The 13,554-nt window shown below is 34.3% G+C and overlaps 1 protein-coding gene and 1 long non-coding RNA gene across 2 annotated transcripts in view; one reads left to right on the forward strand and one right to left on the reverse strand.

The window, feature by feature from the left end:
* LOC149080178 (uncharacterized) overlaps positions 1-13,554 on the reverse strand; it is a 95,687-nt gene that overhangs the window by 37,617 nt on the left and 44,516 nt on the right. The gene's annotated exons all lie outside the window — the stretch shown is intronic.
* Positions 1-13,554, forward strand: part of LOC149080179 (uncharacterized) — a 44,761-nt gene that overhangs the window by 2,721 nt on the left and 28,486 nt on the right. The gene's annotated exons all lie outside the window — the stretch shown is intronic.

The following is a 13,554-nucleotide window of genomic DNA, read 5'->3' on the forward strand; positions in this document are numbered from 1 at the left end:
ACTTTTCCAAGAAAAGTACTCTTTTCAAAAGTATTTTTCTCAAGTGTTCCATCATTATGGAAAAAATACACTTTTAGTTCATTTTTGTGATAAAAGTATTTCTATCGGTTTTATAGGTTAAGGATTTTTTTACTCAACTTCTTTTTGAGCTCTGAAACCAGATAAACACGAGTTGCAAACACACATACACGCATCGTTTTACACTGGAAAAATTAATTCTAGAGAGTCAGTCGAAACAAGTTTTACGTGACCAAATCATATGGATACGTGGATCCAGCAACTCGTTTATTTCGCGATGTAAACTGTTGTCGTCCAAGATGTTGTCTTATGCATAAAAAGAGATCATCACGTGTAAAGTATTCAGTCTACCTTCATTAAATATTCGCGGGACATTATAGGTATTATTCATTTTTCCTCATTCTCCTCGGATTTCTAACCCTAGGGGCTGGTAACGTTAATCTGGTACTACTTTTGCTGTTGCTTCAGTCACAATCGTATCCCATGGAATTCTTCCCCGTGAGACATGATCACATAAGAAAAAAAAAGGGGGGGGGAACTTGACATGAACCGGCCTTGCGGGTATTCAGTCATGATGTTTATGAGTTGAACTTTGAGCTCATGAAAGTCCACGGGCTTGTTTGAGTGTCAAAGGGGGGAGAAAAATGCGAAAAAAATATTACCGAAGGTCCATTTGCTTTTACTAAGTAGAGATTCAGAAATGTAGTTTTAAGAAATAAACACTTCTTGTATGGGAATTCAATTTTATGATTTAAATTTTGAAAATTCGTGAAATTTGTGCTTTGATTTCGTTTTTATTTTTATACGAAGCATTCTTACAATTGTTTAACAAGAGTGAAGAAAGTCATTTAGGTAAAAAAAAAATGCTCAAATCACAGAAATGATAGTTTCATTGCAAAATTCTCATGGAATCATCTTAAAGAGAATACAAACAGGAATATATTTATGGTATCTTACGCCCCTACGCACTCAAATATTTCAGGATCCCATGCCCTAACCATAAAACAATTTGTAATGGGCATAGAATAGTGGTACTCGAATGGTAAAATAAACTAGTGTCTTCTTAATTTTATTTCTATATTCTAATTCTTTCTTACTCTTCAAAAAAATTTTTTTGCTTCTGATGAACCATTATATTCCCCAATCCCCATACTTCTGTATAAAATTATATACCTCAATAGCAAACGCGTCAGCCTGTTATGTTACAAATTTATTTCTGTTAATTCTCTAAGCGGCATTGACGAGATATCTCGCCTCATTTAAGGCCTCTTATTTAAGCATTGACAAGCCCAGTGATTTTGCAAAGTTTATTTTTCGAAAGAACACTTTTCCATACACCCCTTAGTTTGCACTTGCTGAGAATCGGAATAAAGCCTACATAGTTTAAAAAAAATTTAAAACAGTTCCTAAAATCAATCCCTGCCAAAATATTAACCAATTGCGATCTACAGAAGACATTTTAGCGCGATATTATCCAAAATTTACTTTAATAAAGATCAGTTAAATGAAATTGCGCCCTCTTTAACGTTAACTTTGTGCAAGAGTTACACCGTAGGTAAATTATCTGAGAACTAAATTTTAAAGTTCCATCACCCATATGAACAACGCGTTGAAGCTATAAATTTCAAGACTGTTATTCAGAAGGCTCTGTAACATGATTCAACAACCGCGTCATGTATATGATCAAGTACTCCAACATAGGCAGAATAAAAATGTTGAAGATTCGCCTACCAAAGCTGATAATGAACTACGAAAATGTCAGAAACAAAAATGATGTCTTGGCAGAGTATCCAGACAACTTAAACAACCCCTTGTCTGGTTTTTGTCCAGTATTTGCACCTGCTACATGATGAGAATCTCCTCCATCATGATCTTTTTCAGCCATCTCCCTGGTCACGTTTCAGTGTTTCCGTTTCCGGTGAAAGCATCTGCTTGCTGCATGCATATGTAATATGTAGAAAGGATAACATCTACTATTTTTTATAATCATTTTTCATGCAGATGAGAAACATAAAAATGTTTACTACCCTTCATTTTTTATTTTTCATGTAGTTATAGTTATCATTAAAAAAAGAGGTGGATGATTAGACGTATTTATAACTATCCTATTCTGAAGAGTTGATGCGGTCAATATCAATCTTGTCTTTAAAAACGTTCACATCCGAAGGAACCTTTGCACAAGTACATGAATGACGGCACAGTAACAATCAAACAAACAATGACTTTGTCGATGATAGTATGCTTTTCGATCGATATTTTAATAACAACAAAATGACATCGTTATGACGTTAATAATAGAGACATGGTCGAAATTCGATTCTAATGAATCATCGTCAGAGCAAAAGATGAACGATGTACCAATTTTTTTCTTAAAGAACTCCATCTTCTCAAGATTATGCATCCATCTTACGCTTTAAAAGCAAACAACAAGACTCTTGCAATTGTAGTGTCTCTAGAGAAATTTATTAAAATTACGTTTTTGAGAACATCAAATTATCAAAACGTTGCATATTTCGAAGACTTCCATTGTGAAGAAAATAATGTGTCGCTAAAACAATCCGGAAATTTTTCATTAATGCCTTGTTTCTTGACAACACACCATACAATTTGCGTCTTGTCATTGTTTAGTTCACACACAGGAAGTAAAGAATTTTGAAGATATACAGTAAAATAGCGATTCGCGATGCAACCGAAGATACCAATTAGAGGTAGTAGAACAGTATACGAACTTGTTAGGACACTGGAATCATTTCGGATAAGTATCATTCGTGGGTGAATAGCGAACGAACATGGCTGATTCAAATCCATTGTTACGAAGGGCTTTTTTTTTTCAGATGTTAAAGGGATTTTGAAGTCATTGTTTTCTATGGACAGGAAATACTTGTACTAAAATTATTGTTTTTCATAAAACTGAAAAAAAAAATCATGTACTGATCTGGTTTTGCTACAACAAACCATTCGTAAATCTTCGGCATGTTATTTGTGCTATTTTGCTCTTTCATGGAAACTGAAATTGCTTTCTAGGTATCTTATAATCATACATCAGAAAAGCTCATTTTTTAACTGCTTTAATAACTTATAATACGTTTCTGAGAAAACAGCAATGAAGTTCAGTTACCTGGAAATTATTTGTAAATCTCTGTGTATGTTTTCAGTTGAAGAGGTTTTTTTAACTTTCAATTTTTGTTTCATCCTATCAATTGACTCATTCCTGCTTCTTGTCATGGTGAAAATTTCATCAAAAAACACGAATCATTCCACGAAACTAAGTCATTTTACTGAGATTTTTTTTTCTATCAAATTTATGAGAGAGAAAATATGATTTTTCTCGTGGGACTGGAACAAGCATCTGTTATCGCATTCGAACGCTTGGTTAGTCCTGTGGAACGTTGTGTTCCATCGTCAATCTGTTTTGATATGAGTGTTCAATATTGGTGTACTCATCTTTTTTCGTCAATATGTATAGGAATAAGGTATAAAACTGGTTGAGGAGAAAAAATATCTGCAGTACATTTTGTTGAAATCGAAAAATACGTAATTTACTCGTATTTCCAAACGTTTACAAAAGATCTCTTAGCTTCACTGCGCAAGACAGAATATTTCGTGCAAGGACGATATTGATAATATATATAGGTACAACGTATATCTAAATTTTTGTCAAAAGAGAAAATTTTACATTTTCTTCACCCATTAAAGATCATAATATTTACGCCAACCACAGAATGATTCCTATAACTTAATCCATTTAATTCACATCAAGAGAGAACCAATATACGCGCGCGATTGAGAAAAAAATGTTTACTATTAACACATTTTTAAAATCGCAGCGCCAAGTGCAAATAGGCAAGGAGTATTTGTAAAACGGAAAATTAATTTTAACAATTTTTCATAATTAATTAAATATATATTGGGTTTCCCCTTCCATAATTACCAAGCATAAGTAACGAGTTAACCTAACCTCATCCAAAATCAAGATGAACTTTTGTAACAGGGTATTCGTGTGTGGGATACGATGCGTCGTGAATCTATTGTTTCGACTGCCTCGCTCCCAATATCATCAAGGAGGTAAACCACACGAGACAGTAAAGACACAATGAAATACAATCCACAATATTCTTGTAAATATGAAAGTCAGCTAAGGTTAGTGACCACGACCATAGTTACATCTAAATCCAAAGATCGGTCCGTCTATCACGGAGGGTTCCACTCCGGTTGTTCTCGCTCCAGGTCACCGGCTCTTTGGGTCAGGAACCACGGGTCAGAGACTGCTTGCTCCTCCTTTTCTACCCAGCAGAGACCAAGGACAATACTTTTTTATACGAGCACAACACTATAGACACAAAATTAAGGATATCTTTTTTCATAAGCTTCCGTTATAGAAAAAGAAGGCATTATTCTCGAAAACGTTTGCCCTAATTGTTTCAACTGAAGTTTGTTTATCAATCCCGAAAATATTTAAATAATAAGCTATTATCTGTCCAACCTTCTTCGCAAACACCACGATCAGAGAGAAATATTGTACTACATGAAACATAATGCATACGCGGGTGAAAATATGCTTCAGCTGAGAGGTGGGCTTCCGCCATTCAAAACATGTCATTCATAAAATATTGAATGAAAACAAAAATGAGACCTTTTTATTAAGTTTGATTTTTACTAACTTTTTTCACTTCCTAGCTCGAGAAACGTTAACGAACACAATATGAAATAACACCTGATGCCTATTGATTATATTGTCAGATCAGTACACATATTCGAATGCTCTTAAAATAATACCAAACGTGAATGGAAAGAAAAAATAAATCTTATTTATGTCTCATAAATAAGAACATTATCATATACTTCTAATTATGTACTGTTAATAAGGTCCGGTTAAATTAGACAGAAACTCTTAAAACTAAAATCAAACTGAGAGACTAGCTCCTAGGGGCGTCGCGGTGAGCTGGAGATATTAATTTGTATTCCTATTTATGTTCTTCTATACGGGAAAATATCTACCCAAACTATTCTGGGGAGTCGCAAACGAACTGGGCAAGGGAGCCGCGTTTGCCAAAAGTTTGAAAACCACTGAAATAACGTGTAGAACTCAGATAGGCCATTCATGTTGCAATGGGGATTGTATAGCTACTAAAATATAAAAATGAACTTTTATACTGGCAACCTGTCCTCGAAAACCCAATTAGAATGTTATTGCCCTGTAACTCCTGAGGCCGACCAAAAAGCTTCCACGTTTATAAGTGCAATATTCAGTGATTTCATTTGATTTCACAAATCGGAGGAAAGTTGGGGAAAAACAGCGGGAAAAAAATTTCACCCGCATTTAGTGCTGTTTTTTTCCCAACTTTCGTCCGTTTTTCGAGTTCAAATATCTTGGTGAATATCGTACTTTAAAACGTGGGGTTTTTTAGTTGGCATCAGGAGAGACAGGACAACTGTTTTTAACTGAGTTTTTTGGGCACAGGGTGTTCGAATAAAAAGTTAGTTTTTTTATTTTAATAACTATACAACCCCTTCTAACATGAATTACGTATCTAAGTTCTACACGTTATTCGGATTACACGTTATTCTACCTGGAAGTATGCCTCTGCAATCAACGGTTCACCAGTAAAGTGCAGCAAGTTGAATCAAGTAATCGCCCTGCATAAGACAAAAAAAAGTGGGAATACCACAATAACTAAACTATTCTGGGGATTCGCAGACGAACCATGAATTGGGCAAGGGAGCCGCGTTTGTCAAAAGTTTGAAAACCACTGATATAACGTGTAGAACTCGAATTCGAATAATACCCATAAGAAACAACCACGAAAACAACTGTATCATTCGACACAATATCACCTTAATTAAATTCCCGAACTACTTGGATTACAACATACAGTAGGTACGAGATGTTCTCTTATAATCTAAAATGGAAATTAAAACTAGTATTTATAACAGTTTTTTTTTTCTATTTCCATTTGGGCGTTTGCCAAATCATGTATAGCTCTCTTTTTTTTCTTTTCACTTGGATTTCCCTCCACTCCCATTTTTTAACTGATAACATTCAAACTTGTAATAGCCACGATGTAATTAGCAGGCGTTGTTATTATACCGTTCCGTGAATGTTCTGTTGCTAAGAAAAGAATAAATATCCCTTTGGTTCTTATTAATTTCATTTCTATCTACATAAAAATCTTTTATAACATGGGTCTATTGATAAAGCATGTCAGGTACAAGAACCACCAGGATGAAAGCAGTGCAAATCCGAGACCTGGCGTCAACGGACTTAAGATGAAATGTTTCTGGTTTCTCTTCTCCTATACTTATTCAGAAAGGGATAACGAACTTTCTATTCAAAATAAATGCCTCGAAAACCAATCGTTTCGTAAATATAACTCCCACCCTGCAATTTAGTTTCATGTTTGTGTTATTCGAATAAATGCTAAAACACGCGATTTTCCCGTATAATTTGGATAACAAACTAAATACCGTTGCTGTTCTAATTGCTTGCCCTGTCTGTTGTGGAGGAGGAGCATTAATAGGTCATAAATAGAGGTGTGGCGATTTCGAGTACAGATTACTGAGATATTGGCTATTGATTTCAATAATCCTCTGATTTTGATCTCTTTCCATGAAAAAAAAGTATTTCTCTATTTCATGTGTTTACAGATTTTTTTTAATCAATATATTTCTTGTATCTCTTGTATAGGTTATTTTAAATTGTAATTTCACAGGTTGAATGAAACCCAGAAAAAAACTGCAGGTATATCTTTTACTGGTTAATCATTTATAACATAAATCATAATTCGTTGCTTGTTCCACATTCGGGGGAATTCTAGATTTCCTTTTAGGGTAAGCTGAATAAACGCTGGTGAAATCAATTGAACTAAAAGACTGGATTCTGATTTTTTTGCTATTTAGTATTTTCACTTAACTGATTTATTATTATTATTATTATTATTATTGGGGTTGGGAATCTCGATTTAAAGGTTTAACTAGTTGATTAAAGATTTATAACCGATTAATCAAATTTTTAATATTTTTAAATTCTAATCACTCTTATAACACACATAGTATATTGGTAACTATGAAATATTGATTCTATAAAAATTTCATTTATTCATTTCATGCATCCTGTTTGGGAATACAGGAACTGATTAAAAAATTAAGACAGCCCTCAATTTCGCCCACAGAATCAATTAAATACGTTGAATTATCTAAATTTTTCGCTTGGAACTTTTAGTTTTTTTTTTTTTGGAAAATCAGTTATATTTAGGTTAGTGACCAATTCGAAACTAATTTCAGTCATCATACTGCTACTTGGAAATTATAGGAAAATCGTTTAGGTCTTTCGCATATAAATGGTACAGGAGGGAGCTGATGCTTCCCCAATATAATAACATCAGTTCACAGTGTCGACAATGATTTTTGGTCTTGTCTGCTTAAACTCGCATCGATCGTAATTTAGAACCGAGATCATTACCTCTCTGTTCTTATTGAATCGAACTTGTATTTTCATATTACGAAAAATTTAATGAAAACATTTCAAGAGATCAACTATACTTCTTGCAAATCAATACAATAAAAACATACAATCAATACGATAAACGTCGTTTAGGAAATTGCTGAAGCCTCTACTCACTGACTTAATATTGTTTTTAAGATAAGCTTTTGTTTATATTATTCAGCTATGGCCATTTAGGTGAGAATGCTCAATTAGTCAACTTTTCCAAAAAGAAAAAGCTTCAATATTTTTATAAATCGTTACTCCGTAATTTTAATGTGAATTGTGCATCGATAACACCTATGGTCAGTTAGCTAAAATGTAATGTATAGGAACATAATCTAAAGTACCTAATTTAAAGTTTTTCTCAAATATATCAAGTTAATTTGAGAAATTTTAATGGAAGTTTGTGATCGACTTCTTCAACGATTTTGAATCGAATTGATTGAGTTTATTATTCAACTAACATTACTACCACAATTAACTATTGATAGGTTAACTAGACCTAATTATTATTACTTCAGTGTCTAATTAGATTTATTCGCTTGTATTTCATTTGTTGTTGAATTCCCCCTTCAGACCTATAACGTTAAACAATGGTTTCGTTCTCACTGATCAGTATCACTGAAATCTGTCAAAAACAAATCTTGTTCACTTGATATCGAGAGATTAATATTGACATCGACTTATTTATTTCGGGTTGTAGCGTCTTTTAGTAGAGCCTCTATCAAAGCAAACCACACACACAGCGCTGTTTCGGTCTAAAGAACAGCCTCCGGTATAAGTCGCTCGGAAAAAAAAAACCATTCCTTGCATATCTATTGTAGTACATCAGATACTTTTGTGGAATAGTAACTGATTTGACAAGGTAATAGATCAAATAATTTTTCTTTTTTAAAGACAAAAAGAAAAATAATAATACAAAATCATTCAACCATAATATTCAAGAATATGACTTTTGATGTTTTTCTTTTTCAAAATAATGTCTTATCACTAATTTAAGGCGTATGTATATTGTACGAAAAAAAATCGCTGCACCAATTTTGTTGTTGTTGTTTTTGTTTTTTTCAATTTGCGTTAACACAATTTGCTTACCAATGACTTTCCCTTTTTCCAAGCTTTATGGAAAAAAAATGTCTCATGAGAAAGGTAACGCTTTTTCCAAATTACAGGAATTGATTGCTCTACTATTCGTAATCAACCATGCGCCGACACCTTTAAAATTCAAGTGTTAAGCTTATATTTTCCCGATCGGACATTTTCAGGATCAAATAAGACAGATGAGTTCGTAACTATAAGATCGAAATGTGTATTTTGAGTATCAAAAATCGTTTCAAAATACATACTAAGATTTTTCTGATCAAAATGATCCATTGTTCTCACAGCTGTAACTATACAGGGTCTCATACCTTTTTATAATAGTCAAAAAGCCTCAAAAACTTTGGTCTCCAGTAGACATACCATTAAAAGATGTGAGACCCCTTAAAGAGTTAATATTTCAACTATCTTTTTTGTGAATTTTAACTAAAATTCAAATTTAGACATCAAAGAAGTTTTAATTTTTATAACACCAATTCTAATTTTGGCTTGGGCATATCAACTTCGGGTTGTCGCTCAGAATTGACAGCTGGCCCAGCCTCGCTGGGAGCTCGTTTCGCGAGCCGTTATAACTGTCATCTTGATGCACCTGAACCAAATTTGATTAAATCAGAAAAAAAAAATGAAAGCATTTTTAGTGAATCAATAAATAAGAGCAAAGATGGAAGGATGGAAAAAAATCGCGGATGGGTTTGAGAGGAAATCAAACACACAACTTCGGTACGCGTGTCCTGTGCTGTAACCATTGTTTCAACTGTGGATGTCGGATGTAAGCACAATGAAGTATATCTATTGTTAAATGTCACCAGCAAAAATTTCACTGAGTGACGTAATGGTTCAACACTCATTCCGGCCAATCACGATGCACTAAAATTCTATAATGTAACTAGGAATGTAGGGTTTGTTTATGAGCGCCCGGGGCAGACTTTTTCTTGGGCAAGGAAAAGGTAATTATTATGAAAACGTAAGTGTACATTTTTTTTAAGGCGCCCACTCGGTTAGGAGCCCCGGCGCAGTGCACTGGTTGCCCTAGCCTAGTTACGGGCCTGTGTAATCCCCTCTCATGCGTCAAATTATCACGGTGTTACGAAAGAAGTGTGAAAAAAGACGAATTACATTGGTATATTTCTCATGCAGAATAATTGCCAGAATCACTTTGCTCATATAATTACCTTGGGAAATTATTTTCATAAAAAAAAGGGAGAATTCGCTTTTACCCACCCACCACAACAGTAGCGCGATAGCTTGAGCATTTTTAAAAGAAGTATCTGCCATTTGTATAGTTTTTTTTACTGCCGTAAACACTTGGGATGTGGGGAATACAAGCTCGTTCTTCACAGTCTTCATTAACACCAAGAATGGTTGCTATACTTTTCTATCTAAAAAAACACAAATTGTGATACTTTTATGGGCAATAACTACTACTTTACCGACAATAGAACTAAGTTGTCTGTCGCGCTTCTCTTCAGAGCTACAAGTGCAAGAAACCGACCTACCTATCTCACAAGAAAAGGCAATGCTTTCGTCATTATCGCCGAAAATGTCGTTTCTCCTCTTTTTTTTTTTTCGGCATATCATCATTACCCTTTCGCTTACCATTAAGCCGAGAATAGTATCCTGATTGCAGAGGTCACTGTATAAAAGGGAATGTATTTTAGAGATCAACGTCCATCTTGAATAGCGATGGAGAATTCTTTGCAGGTGCTATTTTTTAGACGGTCCATTTCAAAAACACTATTCTTAAGACATTCGTCTTTCTCCAAAAAAGAAAAATACGGAAAGTATCAATGGTTATCTTTGAAGAGAATATAATAGCAAATATTTTAGGAGCTGTTATTATTTAATGGAAATGCGATGTGTATATGTGTATATTTTTTGACTGACGGTCATTCACATTTTTTCCTATAATCGGTTGATATTACAGCATAATGTGAATGATCGTCCCAATATACCATCTATAAGAACATCCCCTAAGTCCCAAAGTCCCAATATTGCTTTTATTTATTGGATGGTGTTATATTCAGGTACTATACCTACGAACATTGGCGTACGCAAAGGCGGGTTTTGGGGTTCTAACACCCCCCCCCCCAAGTCGAGATTATAGTGTTATTCTTCAGGAAAACACTTAAACCCCCCCCCCCCACTCTTCAGAAGAAAAAAAATTGAAACCCCCCCCTCCCCTTGAGAAAATATTCTGCGTACGCCTATGCCTTCGAATAAAAAGTTATACCCAGACACATTGTGATCACTATTCGTTGCTGTCTCTTGTTTTAATGTTTCTTCAGTTTTTTGTTGAATTTGTCTATCCAAGTTGCCTTGATGTGGCCATGCAAGGGAACGAGACACGTACAGCTCGCGGAATATCAAATTTTCGTTCGATATGTGCGTGTAAATAAAAGTGTACAGCATGTGGATTAAACTGAGATCTGAATACAGTACCTGTAAATAACGTTTCAGTCATGGGCCGGAGAGGGATCCCACTCGAAGCGGCATGACTCTTATTGTTTTTGGTTTTTCACTCTATAAATTTACAATAGAGGGGCCAGTTAAAAATACTAGACTAGTGGCGCATCGGGAGACTCGGCTTAAAAGCCCCGATTCCAGAGAGGTCTCTGAAACTAACATTTTTCGCATATCTTTGAAAATACATATTTTCCCTTAAAATTGCAGGATAAAGTACTTTAAATTTGAAAGGCCACAGATATACAGGGTGTCCCGTAAGCGCTAGCATGGCATTTCCCTCATCAACTGTCCGTCGTAGAGGTATGATTCCAGTTTAAAAAATGCTCAACCGGCTTTTAAAAACTACCCTGTACCAGTTTTGAGAGTGGAAATACAGTGTGTAACAAAATTTAAAAAAATCTCAATTTTTATACTGTTCCCCCGTGCTCTAACTTGCAATTAGAGAGTTGTTGCTCTGTCTCTCCCGATGCCAACAAAAAAAATTGCATCTTTTTAAGTGCAATATTCACGAGGGATATTCAAAAGAGGGAATTTGGGACAGAATATCATTAAATGCGGGTAAAACGGTTTTTCCGCATTTAACGCTGTTCCTTCCCAAAGTTACTGTTTTTCAAATTCGAATATCTCTGTGGATATTGCACGTAGAAACATGGAATTTCTTTTGTTGGCATCAGGAGAGACAGAGCAACAACTTTCTAATTGCAAGTTAGAGCACGGGGGAACAGTATAAAAATTTAGATTTTTTTTTTTTATTTTGTTACACACTGTATTTTCACTCTCAAAACTGGTACAAGGTAATTTTTGAAAGCCTGTTGAGCATTTTTTAAATTGGAATCATACCTTTATGACGGACGGTTGATGAGATAAAGACCGTGCTAGCACTTACAGGGCATGTATATTTTTTGCATCAGTTTGATTTTCTCAGCTCTCTAAAAGGTCCTTAATATCGCTCCCGAAAAATCACCGTTTCTATTATTTTCGCTTCTTTGAAAAAAAATTAATCATTCGAACGATTTAAGGGGGAAAAATTAACATAATTTATAAAGGAATTTTAAGCGTCCGTTTACGTTAGTTATTCATCCGACAAACAATGATTATTCTCGGAACCCGAATGAACATGTTCAATTCGCGAAAAATTCCACTTAAAAAAAATAACTTATTGAATGCATGTTTGCAAATATCACGGGATTTCCAGTTGTTGAGCTCATTCACATTCTTTGTTATGTCGTTTTCCTTCAGTCGGGCAAAAAAATGAAACTCTACTATGTACTTGTTGTCCTTGGTCTCATACATTTAACGACCAACAAATTTTCAAAAAATAGTTGATACTCAAAGTTGTATACAGCATTTACAAAGGGAAATGAAGAAAAAAATAAATGACCTGAAAATGCAGATAGGCTTGTTTCTAGACATCAGCTGTCCATGCAAGTAACGGTCAGGTTATCGTCTAGGTTTTTATTTAGCTCTCATTTTAAACCTGTTTGCATAACGTTAATCAAAGATGAAAAAATCCAAGTAAAATATTCCAGATGAGTTTTTTGTCATTGCCCACATTCTTGAACATCATAACTTCAAAAAGAAAAAATAATAATAATGCTGGCAGAGATATATACGAACTCATCATAATAGTACCTGCACACCTGTACAATTGGTACAGAGCAGTCGGTGAAATCTGAAAACTGATTAAAATGTAAAAAACTGACGTCACCTAGTATTTTTACAGTATCGATGCTGCGCAAATAAATTTGGAAATTCTCTTTTACGTGAAAAAAAACTTACGAATGAAGTTAATAAAATAACATTTGAAACAGAAATGATGGGTGTATTGTGAAATGAGAAGCATATCTGTGATAGTCACAGATACCGAAATATTTTGAACTTCTGAATTTTTTTTAAAAACATCTTTTACGTGATTCTCTTGATTTTTATGTTATATTTAGAAACTTCTAGATATTTCAAGAAATAATAAATAAACTTGTTTTACATACTCAGCGTAAATACTTTACTATAGTTTTAGGTTCAAATGTGTGGCTCGTCAATAATAAGAAAAAATGTTCAAGAAGACATGTACGGAATATTATCGTGAATGAATTTCAAGTCAATGGATGTTCGTCCGAATATCTCTACAATTTCTAGACGCTGTTCAACTCCTGTTTTTCACTTAAATAATTGTGCCAATTTATTTTAGTGTATGAGCACATTCGCTTTTTTTTTCTGCATTTTTCCTTGAAATCACAAACCTCACAAATGATCTAATCAAGTAAGAAACGTCTGACTCTCATGTAGTAAATCTGAAGTGAAAAAACTAGGTTGGGATGTGCACAGGGTGTTGTTATTACATTCGTCTAGCAAGACGAATGAACGTATTCGGGAGACCCTTATAGTAGAAGAGAGCAATTTCATTGTCATTAGCTCTCTTTTCTGTTTTTTTATTCTCTATTTTTTTTCTTATCTGACAATGCTGATATCTTTGAAAAGTCTCGGATAATGAAGAT

This window comes from Pholcus phalangioides, unplaced genomic scaffold (assembly GCF_987345545.1).
Source record: "Pholcus phalangioides strain wild (caught in Gottingen) unplaced genomic scaffold, Ppha-v1.0 ptg000011l_1, whole genome shotgun sequence".
Classification (NCBI taxonomy): Eukaryota; Metazoa; Arthropoda; class Arachnida; order Araneae; family Pholcidae; genus Pholcus; species Pholcus phalangioides.